We start from the raw sequence: 18,222 nt of genomic DNA, 5'->3' as shown, positions 1-18,222 counted from the left end.
CACACACACACACACACACGGTGAGAAGAAATAAAAGCAAGTGAAAAAAATGAAAAAGGGGCTTAGGATACCAAATAATGATGGAAGACGCGATATACGCTTAAAAAAACTGATAAAAGGAACAGAAAGTGAAAAAGGGAGAAAAAACTAAGCAGATTATAGGATTTCAGTGCCACCCTCCTAATTACTGCTTTAATTCTGGCCTTCCCTCCGTCCTATCTGTTGATACTACCTTTCCTTTTATCCTCCTCCCTTTCCTCCCTTATCCTCTTTCCTCGACACCTTGATATCACCCTTTTCAAGTTTTCAGCCTCTTCTTCATCTCCTCTCCCTCCTTTTCTTTTATTTCACTCCTACTTTCTGTTTTATTCGTGTTTATGTTTCTTTCTATTCATATCTTCACTCTTTTTATTTATTTTTTTGTGTTGTTTTGCTTCATTCTCTTCCATTTTTATGTCTATGTTTGTTTTCTTTATGATTTGACCTTTTTTTTATGTTTAGCGTCTTCCTCTACCACTCACTCGTACTTATGTATCTTTCTTTCTCTCTTAATCCTCTTTCTTACTTTTTTTTTCTTTTTTTTTACCTGTTTGCTCTTACTTACTCATTTATTACTTTCAGTCCTTGTCTTTTTTGTCTTTCTTGCATCCTTTCGTCTACATTTCTTTACTATTCTACTCCTGTTTCTCTGTTTCCTCTTAAATTTCACGCCATTTTTATCAGTTCCTCTGTTTTATTATCTTTTCTTCCCCTTTTCTTCCCAATTACTTTTATTTACTAACAATATTTTTCTTGTCTTTCATTTATTTTGTGTACTCTCCTATTCCTCCTTCGCTATTTCATCTTAAATTTCTCACCATTTTTATCATGTCGTCCTTTTATTATCCTTTCTTTCCTTTTTTCCCTATTTCCCTTCATTTACTAACGATTTTATTCCTTTTTGTCCCTTCCTTGTCTTTCCTTTCTGTTATGTACTCTTCTATTCCTCCTTCGCCATATTCTCTTAAATTCCCCACCCTTTTTATCATTCCCTTTATTTATTACCTTCCTTCCCTTCCTCTTTCCATTTATCTTCATTTACTAACATTTCTATTCCTTTTTGTCCCTTCCTTGTCTTTCCTTTCTTCTATATACTCTCCTTCTCCTTCGCCATATCCTCCGTTTTCTTCTATTTTTATCATATCCTCTATCTATTACCTTTGCTGCTCCTTTTTATACTCAGAGGTACTCCCTTGCCACTCCCTTACCAATTCTCTCTCAGTTAGCACCTTCCCCTTTTACCTCTACCTTTCCCTCACCCTCGTCCTTTCCCTCTTCCCAAGCAGCTCTATTGTCTCTCCCTGGTGTAGGTGTAAGTCGGGATGCTTTGCCTCTATATCAGCTCTTCCCTGATGTTGTTTAGGCTTTTTTTTTACTCTTCTCCGTCTTACAAGTTTTTCCTCTGATTTTCTCTCTTCTTTAAGATTTCATACATTATTTTCCTTCTTCTCCCCAGTCCACCACCACCACTACTAGCCCTATAGCACTCAGCAGCCGCCTTACAATGCACTCCTGGCTCCAGCTACGGTCGTGTGCCGGATCCTAGCGGTCATTAGAGAACGATTAATATTTTTTCTCGACCATTTTTACTCTTTTCTAGCCATGTACTTTCTTTCTCGGTCTGTTTGTCTGTATGTATGTCTCTGTCTCTCTGTCTCTGTGTCTCTGTTTTTGTCTCTGTCTCTGTCTCTCTCTCTCTCTCTCTCTCTCTCTCTCTCTCTCTCTCTCTCTCTCTCTCTCTCTCTCTCTCTCTCTCTCTCTCTCTCCCATCCCTACTCTTTTCTCCCTTCTATTTTTTCTCTCGCTCTGTATGTGTGAGTGTTTGTGTTTCTCTCTTCCGTGTACTTACTCTCTCTCTCTCTCTCTCTCTCTCTCTCTCTCTCTCTCTCTCTCTCTCTGCAAGGAAATGAGAGATTTTTATGTCATTTCTTTTTTTTTTTTTAGCGTTGGCTTTTGATGAATGGCAATATTAATTATTTTTTCTTTTCCTGTTTCCATTTTTCATATTTGTTTTCTCTCTCTCTCTCTCTCTCTCTCTCTCTCTCTCTCTCTCTCTCTCTCTCTCTCTCTCTCTCTCTCTCTCTCTCTCTCTCTCTCTCTCTCTCTAATGCAACATCCTTTATACGTTCTTTACAGATTGGTGTTTTCGTTATATTATTAATACTGTTTGCTCTTTAAGCCCTTCAGTACCATGACGTGTTTCCATATTCATTCTGCTTCCTATTTGGTGATTTTATACAGCTTCAGAAACTCATATGGGAGGAATAAATAGTGAAGACAGTGGCCATTAACCTCTTCAGTACCATGACATCTTTCTATATTCCTTCTGCTTACTATTTGGTGATTTTATACAGCTTCAGAAACTCATGTGGGTGGGAATAAGATAGTGAACACTCTAGGGAATTAAAATAGTGAACACTAGACATTTACCTCTTCAGTACCATGACGGGTTTCCATATTCATGCTACTTACTATTTGGTTGATTTTATACAACTACAGAAACTTATGTAGGGAATTAAAATAGTATAGACAGTGGCCATTAATCTTCTGACCTCCATAGAGCCTTCCTAATGTCAATGAAATGGTCTAATCGTACACAAAACTCAAGGTGAAAATGCCGCCCCATTAAAGTCGTTCATTTTTTCGTTTGATTTGGTCTCTTGAAACATTGGAGTATTTTTATTGCCGTGTTTTTATTTATTTTGTTGTATCTACCTTTGGATTTGTTAGACTCGGCTTTTCTGTGCTGTGTTATTTACATGGAGCTCTATTTTTTTCATTTATTTATTCTCATGTCCTCATAAATGTTCTTTTTTTTAAGTGAGCTATTTTTTATTTTTTTTCTTTGTTTTATTAGGATTTGCAGTGTTTTTCCTTGTTCTGTCTGTCGGTCTCTCTGTCTGTCTATCTGTTTTCTTGTCTGTCTGTCTTTTTGTTTATTTTATTTCATTACAATTTACAGTGGTTTGCATTTTTCTGTCTGGCTGTCGTTCTCTCTCTCTCTCTCTCTCTCTCTCTCTCTCTCTCTCTCTCTCTCTCTCTCTCTCTCTCTCTCTCTCTCTCTCTCTCTCTCTCTCTCTCTCTCTCTCTCTCTCTCTCTCTCTCTCTCTCTCTCTCTCTCTCTCTCTCTCATTACTTAGCTTCCTTCCTTTCTTCCTCCTCCCTTTCTCCATCTCCCCTCGATGTCCCCTCACCTTTTACCTTTTTTTCCTCCTCTTACTTTTTTCCCTTCTTTTCCCCTTCTACTATTTTTTTCTAGGACTCTTTTTTCCTCCAGCAGTAGGACTTTCGCTCCTTCCTCGCTCATATCCTCCATTAAGGTGACATTACCTCTGCTTCTCCCCTCCTTCTACTCTTTCCCTTTTCCTTTCTTTTTTTTCCTTGTTTTTTTGGTATCTGTGTTATTTCTTTCCTTATTTCCTGTCATTTTTTTTATTTCTTGGTTCGTTGGTGTAATTTTCGTTTTTTTCTTATTTATTTTCTGTTTCTTCATCATATTTTTCCCTGTCTTCTCATTTTTTTTTCCTCTTTTTTTTCTTTCATCCCATATTTTCCTTTATTTTGTCTTGTGTCTCTTCTTTCACATCCTTCTCTTCCTTTAATCTCACTTATTGTCGTTCCCTCTTTCCCTCTCTCTCTCTCCTTCACACCACATCACATATTCCCCTCATTCTCCTCATTTTCGTATTTTTTCCACCTCTCCTTCTATCACATTCCTTTTTTTCTTATTTTCGTACCCTCTCCTTATCTTTCTTTTGCATCCTCTTTCCCTCTCTCTTCGTCATACCACATCACATATTTCTTTTCATTCTTTTCATTTTCTTTTTTTTCCCCACCTCTCCATCCATCACATCCTTCCCTAATACCTCTCACTTTCTTGCCCTCTCCTTTCTTCACCATCTTTTTTTTATATTTTCCTTCACTATCCTCCTTTATTCCAGCCCACTTTCTTCCTCTCCCTCTCTTACCTTTCCCCTTCCCCCAACTCCACCCCACACGCTCGGGACATTTTCTTTAATGCAGCAAAAGTTTGTCAATGATCTTGTGAGGTGCTAGCTAAGTTTTTTCAGGGCCGTTAACCTTTGCTTGTGGTCGCCCCGTGGCCTCGAGGTGATGAGATTCTGAGGCTCTGTGGTTCTAAGGTCTTGTGAGGTTGTGGCTTCGCTGGGCTGGTATAGAATGACGTTGAGCGCGTTACGTGTGGCAAAATGAGAGAGGACAAAGGAAACAAGAAAGAGAAGGAGAGAAAGAGTGAAAAGGAAGTCAGAAATGTAAAATCAAGTTAGTGTATTGAGTGAATTTATACAAAGAGAAGGAAAAAGATTGTGAAAGGGTGAAAAGAAATGAGGAAGAAGCAAGGATAGTGGAAATTACTGAAGGAAGAGGTAGAGGAAGAAGAGGAGAAGGAGAGTGTGAGGTAATGGAAGGAACAGTAAAGGATGACTAGAGGGAGGGAGAAAAGAATAAATGTCTCAAGAAAATGGACGGAGAGAGAAGAAAGAAAACCAATGCAATATTATAAGAAGAGGGAAGAGGAGGAAAAGGAGAAAGAGAAGAAAGAGAAGGAACAGGAAGAGGAGGAGGAGGAGAAATTGCTGAACATTTGTAGAAGGGAGGAGAAAAAAAAAAGGAAGGAGTCTAAGAAAGAGGAGTAAGGAAGATGTTGAAGAGAGAGAACTGTGATAAGGGAGACTGTGAGGAAAAAAATAAACCATTGAAAATTGTACTTTAGTTAATGGTCAATATACTTTATTCTCTCTCTCTCTCTCTCTCTCTCTCTCTCTCTCTCTCTCTCTCTCTCTCTCTCTCTCTCTCTCTCTCTCTGGCCTTTATTCAAACACTTCTCTGCTTCACCTCCACTATTTAAAAAGGCTTTATTTAAATTTATACGAGATTTTTAAGACGTTTTTACAGTTCTAGAGGCAGAATGACAAGATTTCTACATTATTAACTGGAGAAGAACTTTTGAAAACCCCGCAAATCATCTCTGTGGCCTTAAAAAATGTCGTGGTGAGAGAATGAAAAGTTTTTAAGGGAGTTTTTATGGTTCTAAAGACAGAATGACAAAATTTCTGCATTATTAACTAGAGAAACATCCTTGAAAACTCAGCTATTTATATGTGACCTTGAAAAATAGTCGTGGTGACAGATTGAAGCGTTTTTAAGGAAGTTTTTATGGTTTTAGAGACAGAATGACAAAACATCTGCATTCTTAACTAGAGAAACATCTTTGAAAACCCCGCTAATCATCTCTGTGGCCTTGGAAAACGTAGCGGTGAGAGAGCGAAATGTTTCTAAATAAGGACCTTCTCTGTGAAAGGTAGTAAGTTCACCTGAGTCAAGCAATTACATTCAAATCACCTTGGCTCTCCCCCGCGGCATCTTCTCCTCGCCTAATCAAAATAATCATCAAACAACAAAGGGAGAGTTAATTTCCTTCCAACTCTCCCTCACTCCGGGAAACAATATTGCTAATGTGCCTCTCTCTCTCTCTCTCTCTCTCTCTCTCTCTCTCTCTCTCTCTCTCTCTCTCTCTCTCTCTCTCTCTCTCTCTCTCTCTCTCTCTCTCTCTCTCTCTCTCTCTGTGTGTGTGTGTGTGTGTGTGTGTGTGTGTGTGTGTGTGTGTGTGTGTCTGTCTGTCTGTCTGTCTGTCTGTCTGTCTGTCTGTCTCTCTCTCTCTCTCTCTCTCTCTCTCTCTCTCTCTCTCTCTCTCTCTCTCTCTCTCTCTCTCTCTCTCTCTCTCTCTCTCTCTCTCTCTCTTAGTTGATATTAGCCTCTCATGTCATTTTAATCCAACTTGACATGAACGTTTTTCATTTTATCTCTTGAAGGAACATACCTGAATGATTTACAATGAGGAAGTCTTGGAAAATACACACTGTCTAGGATTACTGGGCTCTGTGATTCTTTCGTTACGTAAATTCAAACCTGGTGTTCTTGTATTTAATTTCTTGATGTGGCAATGCTTCACTCAAGGGACATTTATAATTTACACTGAGAAGATTGGTGAAAATGTTGGCTTTTAGGAGCTCATAAATTGTGTTTTGAAAGATACCAGACTAATGGCTGTATTCAGAAACGCCTTCCCTTTTCCCGTCTCACTACGATAAATTTCCAAGGCCACAGAGACAACTAGCCAGGTTTTCAGGATAGTTTGTCATTTTAACCCCTTCAGCACTGGGACATATGTTTACCTTGAGATTTGTGTACCATTAGACCATTTTATTGATATTAGCAAGGATCTATGGAGTTCACAAGATTAATGGCCAAAATCTTCACTATTTTAATCCCCAACATGAATTTCTGAAACTGTATAAAATCACAAAATAGTAACCAAAATGAATACCGAAATGCGTCATGGTACTGAAAGGGGTAATATACTAGAAATTTTGGCATTCTATCACCAGAATTATAAAAACACCCTTAAAAACACGATTATCTTCAACTGGAGCCTATACAAAGCAGTGATGGTGAAAGAAAAAAGCGTTTCAGAATACGAGCCTTACTTTTCTTGTGTTAATTTAGATGTGTATCTCGTGTGTGTCTTTGTATCACCAGACACACACAGTGAACATGACTGGGCCTTTTTTTATTGTTTTGTTGCCCTGGGTGGTTTGCTTTCTACATAAAAAAATAAAGTCTTGATACACGAACCTTGCCCGCTGATTGCTGACCTTTTAGAGAAGAGAACTGCATCAATATTCCATTCCTCGCAATCATGTGTTTCGTTAGGAGTAAGTGTGAATTGAATTGTTTGCGTCACTCTAATTGGATATGTATTTAGTATTCACGTAATGCTCTGCCTGCAATTCTAAATATCACTGTTGTATTTTCAATTTAGTCATTTTCCAGTTAATGTGTGAAAATCTGTGTGCATTATTACTTGTCCTACTCCAGTATCATGTTTCTTCTATTTTAGTTTATTGTATCGTTCATGCTTTCTGTGTAATAACTCCCTTCCTTATCATTATTCCTTCTGCAGTACTGGAGCACATTTTTTACCTTGAGATTTGTGTATAACTAGACCATTTTATTTACATTTGGAAGAGTGTATGGAGGGCAGAAGATTAATGGCTAGAGTCTTCACTATTCTAATCCCTACATGAGTTTTAGAAGCTATACAAAATCGCTAAATGGTAAGCAGAATAAGTATGAAGTATGAAAGCGAGTCATGGTACTGAAGGGTTAATTTCACATGACGTTTCTCATCACCACTCTATCTGTATTAATTCACCACTTCCCTTTTTTTAACATTTCAAATTATCACTTTATCAATTTTCACGATGTAATATAGCAAAAGAATCGGAATCTTGATCTTTCTACAAATTCCAAGTGTTTCCTGTGCCAGTGTGAGCAGCAGTAGTGATGGTGGTGGTGGCGCAGGCCCTCCGCGGCTCCCCACTAACATCATCAATTATGTGATTTTCCATTAAGGGGCCGCGGGGCAGAGTGAGGAGCCGCCACTGCCGCAGGACCTTTCTGTCTTCTCAGGTTCCTTTGTGATGCGCATCTTGGGTGGCAAGTTGTCTTATTTCAGCCGCCCACACTGTTTTGAGTTAGTTTTGTATCATTCCTTTGTCTTTGGTTGTGCTTTGGGTGTTCCAAGCTGTTTCTGGTCTTTGTTTTGTTTTATTTGCTGTTTTCGAGGTTGTGTCATTGTAGTCCAGGCTGTTTTTTTGGTGTTCTTATATCATGTTTCTTGTTCCTCGTTGTCTATATTGATGAGATTTGTTTCAATTTGATATTTGAGTTCCTTGTCTTTGGTAGTGTTTTTGGCGTTCCGGTCTGTTTCTGGCCTTTTTTTTCTATTTTTGAGGTTGTATCGTTGCGGTCCAGGCTGTTTTTTTTTTTTTTTGGTGTGTCCTTATTTCATGTTTCTTCTTCGCTGTCTAGGTTGAGATTTGTTTCAATTTGATACTTGGGTCCATTGTCTGCGGCAGTGTTTTTGGTGATCCAGGCTGATTCTGGTCTTTTTTTTTTTTTTTTTTTTGAAGATGTGTTATTGTGATTCAGGGTGTTTTGTGTTCTTATCTCATGTTTCTTATTCTTCGTTGAGTTTTTATTTTCAATCTGACACTATAATTAGACTGGAGTGGGAGGGTCTGGACTGGCGTGAGTGGATATGGCCTAGGCTGGGCTTGTCTGGATATAATTGTGTTGGCGTGGACTGAACCGAAGTGAACTGGAGTTTCGCAGGCTGTGGAGGACAAAATAAACGTGTTACTGGGTAGAAATAGGCTGCGCTGGGCTGGAACAGACTGGATTGGACTGGTGTGAAACGTAGCGAGCTAAACTGAGCTGAGTCCCGTGAAGCAGACACATCAAAACTCACACGAGAAGTCCAGCTGACGTGGCGCATCGGACTCGTGTGAATACAGCTGTCCATCAAGTCACCGTGACAGTCGTGCAAACATTCCACGCGAGCAAGACACGAACGAGCGAATCGCGTGAAGAATCCCACAGAAGCACATAGGCGCCTCTTGTCTTGTTGCGCGAGACAAGTCCAGGAGGCGAAAAGGCAGTGAAAAATGTGTTTACCGCCGCCACAGGTCTCATAAGCCTTCGTAAACCGCCACATTTTCTCCCACTCGTGACTGGGACGCCAACTTACGTGCACCATCTTTCCGGGAAGTTAAGCGTGAGGAAGGTACACTTTTTTTCTTCCTTACGTTATTTTTCGGTCCGTAAGTTTTCTTTCCGAAAGTTCCGATGCGTTTTATTGCTTAGTTCTTAGCGATGTATTTGTTTCCCTCCCGTCCGCCATCTTCGTCGTCGCTCCGTCCGTATTTTTGTGTCCTTTGCTTTTTCCTGTTCGTGTTTATTGAAGGCCTCGTAATGGTTTCCCTGTTTCTTGTTGCTTTTTCTTTCTATAGAGACAGATAAAGATGAGAAGACAAACAGACAAACACTAATAGACGAGGACTCTTGCACAATAACACACACACACACACACACACACACACACACACACACACACACACACACACACACACACACACACACACACACACACACACACACACAGATAATAACCTAGCCAGGACAAGATAGCATTAAAGTAGAGAAGAAAATTAGATAATCCAGGTGGAACACGATTTACCTGAGTTTACCTGTAATATGAGCAAGAGGGTGAGCGAGCCTTACCTGTGACTAACGAGGGAATGTAGAGCAGAACGGAGCGCACCTGTTGTTCCTTTACTGGCATTTTACTCCTGTATAGAAAACCCTTTGTTAGAAATTTCACTGGGATGAATTGATGAAGGGCATTACCGTGTGTGTGTGTGTGTGTGTGTGTCAGTGCGTCTGTGAGTGAGCAAGAGAGGGAATTTAAGTGGAATTACATTGCTTACCTCTCTGTCCAGTTTCTTTATCACAGCTTAACTCCTTTATATAATATTTTTGGTAGAAATTTCACTGGTCCAAATACAGGGACGTGATCTGTGTGTGTGTGTGTGTGTGTGTGTGTGTGTGTGTGTGTGTGTGTGTGTGTGTGTGTGTGTATGTGTGTGTGAGGGGATTGGAGTTGAATTTGATTGTCTGCCTGTCTATCGCTCTGTCCATTTCTCTCGTATCCCGCCTGCCTGCCTGCCTGTGTGTCTGTCCGTCCCTCTGTCAGTCTGGACTCGCAAATGAGATCCATATTTTAATAGCATATAACGAAGCGGGTTTAATCTATTCATAGCGGCCGAGGTCGTTACCTGCTTTTTGGAAATACGTGAAATGTGAGTTGCGTAAACGTTGCCTTATTATATTAGCATTATGTCGCGGCGGGATTCATTATTTTATTCCGGCGCACGTTACCGAGTCATTGTGCCTCACCAAACGTTACTCACGGAGGCAAAAAGTTAATTATAATATTGAGTGCTGAAATGCAGATACTGAAAATTCAAGTCCATTTGCAATATTCCGTCGGGTCATAATAATAATAATAATAATAATAATAATAATAATAATAATAATAATGATAATAATAATAATACAAATAATAATGATAATAAAGGTTCATTCAGTCTATTGTTCCTTGGAAAAATTTAGTGATTAATTATACATAAACGTGGCTTGAATGGCTGCACATATATGGCTGGCTGGCTGGCTGGCTGGCTGGATGGCTGGATGGATGGATGGATTGCTGGTTTCATGGATGATTTGGTGACTGGCTGGCTGGATGGATGGTTAGATAGACGAATGAATGGGTTGACATAGGAGTTGTTAAATAGATGGATAAATGGATGGATGGCTGGATGACTGGATGGTTTGATGACTGGATAAATAAACAAATGGAAGGATTGATGCATGAGTTGTTAGATGGATGGATAAATGGATGGATGGCTGGATGGATGGCTGAATTACTAACTGGCTGGTGGGATGGCTGGCTGGATAGATGGACAGATGGATTGAAGGATTTTTTTTTTCTATGTAAGAGGGAGAATTGCCAAGGAGAAAGAAATATTAGAAAAAAAGTCCCAGTGGAATTGCCGGATGGACGAATGACTGGCTGGGTGGATGGATGGCTGGATGGATGGATGGATGGATGGCTGGCTGGATGGATGGATGGATTGATGGATGGCTGGTCCTTTATTAGGTTTGGTTAGTGTCTTCACCTTTAAACAGGAAGTTGAAGATTCGCAGATTTGCCTTTCACTTTCTATTCCATTATATATTCTTATTAAAACATTTGTTTTGCTGTGTCGTTTCTTTGTTACAATATTATGGAGCATTTAGTAGTAGGTCTCTCTCTCTCTCTCTCTCTCTCTCTCTCTCTCTCTCTCTCTCTCTCTCTCTCTCTCTCTCTCTCTCTGCAACGTACATGAATCATAAAAGCTTTCAACTCACTCGCAATACTTCAAACTGCAGTAAATCAAGCCATTTCCAATATATAAATACCGGCACATGAATAACTTACGAACAATACATGCATTACAACATATTCCTATGCCTGACTGTATGAGAGTAACAATGCGCTGGAATAAACAACCATGCTGGGAGTCACAAGCACAAAGAAAATACGATACATGATACACGATACACTAGAGGGATTCTTGAACTTTTATACTTTAACTTTGTATCTTTTTTATACTACATCCTGATCTCTTTTTGTGATTTTTTTTTCTATTCCTCTCTGATGGTGTTGTTAAGCATTTTTACCTTGAGTTTTGGGTGTGATTAGACGATTTTATTAACATTAGGAAGGGTCTATGAAGGTCAGAAGATTTAAGGCAAGTGTTTTCACCATTTTAATCCCCACATATGTCTCTGAAGCTGTATGAAATCACCAAATAGTAAGCAGAATGAATAGAAAAACGTATCATTGTACTGAAGAGGTTAATGCAGTGTAGGGTAATCTAGAAGCCCATGACCAGGTGCTAATGACAATGCAAACTCCAATCTTTATTCTCAAGGAACGCTGTCAAAAGTCGAGTATATTCTGCACTCACTTTCACTCTGTTTGACGTTTTCCTCAGCTTAAATCCTCTTATCTGTTTAATCCTCGTATTTCTACACACTTTTACTCTCTCATCCGGACTATCTTCAAAGACAGCTCCTACTCTTTTTTCGCCTCTGATGCAACATCCATGTTCACTGACAGTAATGAAACAACTCTGAATATCCTAGCTGGGTTATCCTTGTGAAATTACTTTAGAATTACTGGAAAGCTCTGAACACAAAATTCGTAGGTTCAGCATCGACTAGAGGCAGTTTCACTTAATCGAGATAGGACACTAACACCTTTAATCCCTTTAATACTTTGACACAGTTTTACCTTGAGATTTGCGTACGATAAGACGATTTTATTGACATCAGGAAGGGTCTGTGGAGGTTAGAAGATTAATGTCCACAGTCTTTACTATTCTAATCCTCACACAAGTTTTTCGGACTGTATAAAATCACAAAATAGTAGCCAGAATGATTATGGAAACGCGTCATGGTACTGAAGGGATTAAAGATATGGTACTAGAATCTATGACTTTTTTGGGGTTCCATTAAAAAGATGCTCTGGAGTGAGATACAAGATTGAGAGAGCATGCTAAAGACAATGGATGTAACTATTTTTACTTAATTAAGCGCTCTGGCCAAGGGTAACAAAACCTGATGAAATAAAAACCGAGATGCCAGACTAGCAAGATGACAATCCAGGGGCAAGACCAAATAGAATGGAAGTGTTCTGTAACTTTTAGAGAGAAAAAAATATCACAGGTAGGGAACAATACAAGGACAGACAGAGAAGCAGTGCAGTCTGACGCTCCAAAGAAGACAGCCCAGAGTCAAAACCAAATAAATGTGAAGTTTTCTGTAACCTTTAGAGAGAAGTCATAGGTAGGAAAAAATACAAAGGTAGACAGTAGCAGTGCGGTCTGACGCTTCAAAGACAGTCCAGAGGCAAGCCCAAATATAATGGAAGGGTTTTGGAACCTTTAGAGAAAAGTCACATGAAGGAAACAATACAGAGGTAGACAGAGTAGCAGTGTAGTCTGGCGCTCCAAAGAAGACAGTCCAGAGGCAAAAGCAAATATATGTCAAGTGTTTTGGAATTTCGGGAGAGATGAAGTCATAGATAGAAAGCATTACAAGGCAGAGTAGCAGTGCAGTCTGGCGCTTCACTAAATCCTATGAATTCACGATTTTGTAGAGGTATTTAATGCTGCACGTGTTTGGAGCAAGTCACTTATTCTCTTCCCTTCTCTACCCTCCTCTCCCCGCCTGCCTCGCCTCCCCCGGGATGATAATGCGCCGAAGATCCCGTCAGATAGTCAAAACAGCCCCAGGGGACAGCAGGGGAGCGGTGACGCAACCCTCCATTACACGGCTCCTATTTCAGGGTTGTGATAATTGCCACTCGCAGGGCGTGAGGGAGGCGTCTCCTCTGTCCTCCCTCCCTCCCTCCCTCCCTCCGAGACTCCCACCCTCCATCCCTCCCTCCCACCTTCTCATACCGTGTTTCCCTCTCTCCCTTCTGGGTGGTGGTGTTTCCTTTCCTCTCTCTCTCTCTCTCTCTCTCTCTCTCTCTCTCTCTCTCTCTCTCTCTCTCTCTCTCTCTCTCCCTTATTGCTTCCTCCTGATGGTTCCCGTTTTATTTCCTCTCTCTCTCTCTCTCTCTCTCTCTCTCTCTCTCTCTCTCTCTCTCTCTCTCTCTCTCTCTCTCTCTCTCTCTCTCTCTCTCTCTCTCTCTCTCTCTCTCTCTCTCTCTCTCTCTCTCTCTCTCTCTCTCTCTCTCTCTCTCTCTCTCTCTCTCTCTCTCTCGGCTCATCTTCCACCCTCACGTGACTTATGGAGTGTCTAAGGGAACTCCATTTTCCCCCCAAACAATCAGGATAGAGGGGCGTATGTGTGTCCTGGGGAGGAGAGAGGAGGAGAGGATAGTGTAAGGGGAATGGGGCTGTTCTCCCTCTTTCCTCTCTCCCTTCTCTCCCTCCCTCTCCCTCTCTCTCTCTCTCTCTCTCTCTCTCTCTCTCTCTCTCTCTCTCTCTCTCTCTCTCTCTCTCTCTCTCTCTCTCTCTAACTTTCCTTCTTCTTCCCATTTATCTACCCTCACGTCTCTCTCTCTCTCTCTCTCTCTCTCTCTCTCTCTCTCTCTCTCTCTCTCTCTCTCTCTCTCTCTCTCTCTCTCTCTTTCACCTCGCGTCTGCCGTTTTTTTCCTCATTCACTCCTTTTTCCCCTCTCCATTTTTTCTTTCCCTCACTTCCTAATATCTCCTTTTATTTCTGCCTCCCATCTTTTTCCCTTTTCCCTCCCTTCGTAACTCTCCCCTCAGTCTCTTCTCTTGTACCTCTCCCTTTTCCTTCCCTTCGTAATTCCCTTCTACGACATGCTCTCCCCTTCTCTCTCCCCTTCTCTCCCCTTCTCTCCTCCCATTTCCTTTACCGTCTCCACTCATCCCTCCCATTATCGCAGAATTATTGCAACGTTAAGTAAATTGGCGTTAAATTGAAAGTAAGTCATGTCTCTTTGTTATCTCTTCATTACGTCTCTCTCATGAGGACTTAAGGTACCTTCACTTCTTTCTCCTGAGTTTATGGTATGTTTAACCCCTTCAGCTCCTTAATTTAACTCAACCTAACCTCACCTCACCTTACCTTACCTTACCTTACCTTACCTTAACCTAACCTAACCTCCCTTCAGCATCGAATTTAACCTAACCTCACCTAACTTAACCTACCTTCAGCATCTGATTTAACGTAACCTAACCTAACCTAACCTTCACTTCTTTCTTGTAAGATTATTGTACGTTTAGCTGATTCACAATATGATCTAACTTAACCTAACTTAACCTAACCTAACAGACTTCTTTCTCATGAGATTATTGTATATTTAACTGTTTCATCATCTAACTTAACCTAACCAAACCTAACTAACCTTACCTAACTCACATTTCTTTCTCGTAAGATTATTGTATATTTGACTGCCTCACCGTCTAACCTAACCTAACTTAACCTAACTTAACCTAATCATAATTTAACGTAAGTACTTTTTTTTGTACTGTGTGATTTAAGGTACTTACACTTCTTCCTCGTGAGTTTATGGCATCTTATCTTCTTCTGTATTCTGGTACGTGTAGATGTGTAGAAATAGTATGTTGGTTTGGTAAGTTGGTTTCTCTTATGTGTTGCTGGGATACATCAGGTTTGTGTTGGGTTGGGGTAGGTTGGGTTGAGTTGGGTTAGTTGAGTTGGTTAGGTTGGGTTGGCTTGGTTAAGATTAGGTTTTGGTTGGATTAAGTTGCGTTGGGTTGGGTTGGGTTGGGTTGGATTGGATTGGCGTTGGGTTAGGTTAGGTTGGTTATAGGTTAGGTTATATTAGGTTTGATTAGGTTAGGTTAGGATAAGTTGGGTTAGGTTAGTGTTAGTGATTGTTTCATATTTATTTTACATCATAAACTAAGTTAGATTGAGTTTCTTTCTTTCTTTCAAAATTTCTCTACCTCTGATCTTTGAAAGCGAGTGAAACTGAATGAAATTTTCTTTTTCCTTTATACATTTTCATTTATGTCTCCCTGATACGAAAAAAATAATAAAATGAATTGTTATATTTCCATCATTATTTGCCTTCATCGTGATTGAAAAACATTAGCATTAGTAGTGTAATAACATAAATAGCGTTAGTCTGTATTGTTTTCCGTATAACATTCCCCTGAACAGGAAAAGTATTAGTATTTGCATTCATATTAGCATTTTAGTAGTATTAGCATTATTGTCTACGTCTCTATTGTACAAAACGTGTCCCAGCAAGATTTTGTGTAGCGCTGCCAGACGTACGTGGAGCTCCCTTTGGCCTGATAGCCGAGTCATGCATGCGGGAAATCGTCTATGCGTGGCCCAGATCCTTAGCGATTTCCACTGCTTGCCGCCCACCGCCTTAGCCACGTGGAGGAGGCTGCGGAAGGGGAAAGGAAGGGGAAGGGAGGAAGGAGGGGGAGAGAAGGACATGTGAACGAACTGAATACGGAATGTAGCAATTAAATGAGGTGCAATTTCTAAGCATGGGTTTCTTTCATTAGGGTTTTTTTTTTTTCATTTCGTTGTGTTACAATTTCGTTTTAGTTCGTTTTTTTTTTCTTCATTCTATACCGCTAATACTCGCTTTATTATTTATTTACTATTTTTTTCGTGGGTATCACAACTTCCCAGGTTTCTTTCACTGTTCACGTATTTGTAGCAGCATCACAGCATCATTTCCCATTCATCTTTCATTCCGTACAGTTCCTTCTCATTTTAAACATCCGATATAGCTTTTCTGATATCTTTCATGTTTTCCTTGGGCATTACAACTTCCCATTCCGTTCGTCTCCTTTCCTTTTTATACTTCCTTTACCTCTTCCTCTTCCTCTTCCTCTAGGACACCCCGTATGCCTCGTGTCCCTCTAGCGCCAGTGAAAGTGTCCTATCTTACCCCCCGGACAGTCCCTTCCCTCGGCTGCCCCATAAAACGGCGGGGAACCTTACATGGAGTGAGACGGTTCCTCCCTCACCCTGCCAGACACGCGTCCTCGCCTCACCCTGGCCACTACACTAGTATTGAGAGAGAGAGAGAGAGAGAGAGAGAGAGAGAGAGAGAGAGAGAGAGAGAGAGAGAGAGAGAGAGAGAAGGAATTAATACATCACTGAAGAAAAACGAAGTGAAATGTGAAAGATGAATGAAAATCATTATAAAAGAGAGAGAGAGAGAGAGAGAGAGAGAGAGAGAGAGAGAGAGAGAGAGAGAGAGACTATCACCGTGTATTAGGGGGATGGTGGACCAGAAGGAGGAGGAGACTGAGGGAAGAGGAGAAGCAAGACGAGAAAAAATAGGAAGACGAGGAAGAGAGAGAGAGGGAGAGAGGCAGAGAGGGAGAGGCCGTGGCGTAATTCAATATAAAGATGCGGTACGTGACCATAAGGGAAATTAGGGTCTAAATTATCCACAGATTTCCCAAACCACCTCTCTTACATCCCCTGCAGACCCTCCTCCTCCTCCTCCTCCTCCAATTCCTCCTCCTTCTCCTCCTCCTTCAATTCCTCCTCTTCCAGTGGTAGGTTCTCCCTCTCTGACACAAACAAATCTCTCTCTCTCTCTCTCTCTCTCTCTCTCTCTCTCTCTCTCTCTCTCTCTCTCTCTCTCTCTCTCTCTCTCTCTCTCTCTCTCTCTTTTTCTTCCCTCCCTCTCTTCACCCTCATTGTTTACACACGCCACGTTAGACTTATGTACAAATGTGTGTGTGTGTGTATGTGTGTGTGTGTGTGTGTGTGTGTGTGTGTGTGTGTGTGTGTGTGTGTGTGTGTGTGTGTGTGTGTGTGTTCTGACAGATATCTACGTGTCTATGCTTGTTTTTATGTTTGTCTGTGGATTCGTTTGTCAGAGAGAGAGAGAGAGAGAGAGAGAGAGAGAGAGAGAGGTTTGGATAGGTTTTACATGATTCCAAGTTGCGAAATGCTACACACGAAAACAAGAAAGCACACACACACACACACACACACACACACACACACACACACACACACACACACACACACACACACACACACACACTGAACGCCTGTCAACTTAGAATTATAGACGTTTTCACCCTCGTCCAATACCCCTTCTCTCTCTCTCTCTCTCTCTCTCTCTCTCTCTCTCCGGGATGTTGGCGCAGATTGACAATTTCGCCGGCGGTGGAGGAGATAACAGCCAATATTGCAATTTACCACCTCGACTCGCCCCCACGACACTATTGCTGCGTCCTGCTCTGAGAAGACGCCGCGCCGTCCCGCCAAAATACAAGTGCAATGAAACTTACGAGGAAACTCAACTCTACTTTCTCTATAATAGCTCTTACTTGCTCCCATTGTGTTGGAAGCAATGTTATTTATTTTTCTTTGTTTTTTATTTTTTTGGGGGGTGGGGAGGGGAGTTCGTGGTTTTACTTGGCGTTCGTGGTGTGTGTTAACCTCTTCAAAACTGAGACGCATTTTTTTTTACTATGAGCTTTGGGGTGTGATGGCACGATTTTAGTGACATTATCAAGGGTCTATGGATGCCAGAAGATTAATGGGCCGGAGTCTTCACTATTTTAATCCCCCTCCCACATAAGTTTCTGAAGCTGTAGAAAATCACCAAATAGTAAGTAGAGTGGATATGAAAGCGTGTCATGGTACTGAAGGGGTTAACGGCATCATGTTTCTAAGCGGCAGTGTGTTTCGAGGTTATGGTATGATGTAATGGCAGTTTAATGACGTGATTCTGCAGTGTGGTACTTAAAGGACATCCACACTCATTGGTTTTATGCTCCGCCGTTGTGTTCTAGTGCTGCTTTGTGTGTGGTGCGGCGCAGGTGTGGTGGAGGTGTAGAGATGTGGATGTATCGCTTCTCGGCCTTTTGGCTAAGATCAAAGTGTAGTATCTGTTCTTATTAGCTTAATATTAAGTTAGGTTAAGTTAGGTTTTATCTTGTTCCTCTGTTGTAAGTTATCCTGATATGATTGTAACCTCTACTGAAAAGCAACGGGGAACAAATGCACCAAGCTACAACAAGTACATGCTTCACTCAAGGTTTAGAGTTGGAAAAAAGAAAAAAAATAAACATGCTGAATCCTATACCAGCCAAGGAGTCGCCTTTCCTGTCACTTTTAAGGGACCGGCACCTCAGTGGGCTTTTTTTTTTATCATATTTTTTGCTGCCCTTTGCCGGCTGTCCCTCTTACATAAAAAAAAAAGAAAGGTGTGACGCA

General features: G+C 40.9%; 1 pseudogene; it reads left to right on the top strand.

The window, feature by feature from the left end:
• Positions 1 to 17,854: 17,854 nt before the first annotated feature.
• Positions 17,855 to 18,008, top strand: LOC123509016 (annotated as a pseudogene).
• The last annotated feature ends 214 nt before the right edge of the window (positions 18,009 to 18,222 follow it).

This window comes from Portunus trituberculatus, chromosome 25, assembly GCF_017591435.1.
Source record: "Portunus trituberculatus isolate SZX2019 chromosome 25, ASM1759143v1, whole genome shotgun sequence".
NCBI classification, from domain to species: domain Eukaryota; kingdom Metazoa; phylum Arthropoda; class Malacostraca; order Decapoda; family Portunidae; genus Portunus; species Portunus trituberculatus.
This window is presented reverse-complemented; position numbering and strand designations above follow the sequence as displayed.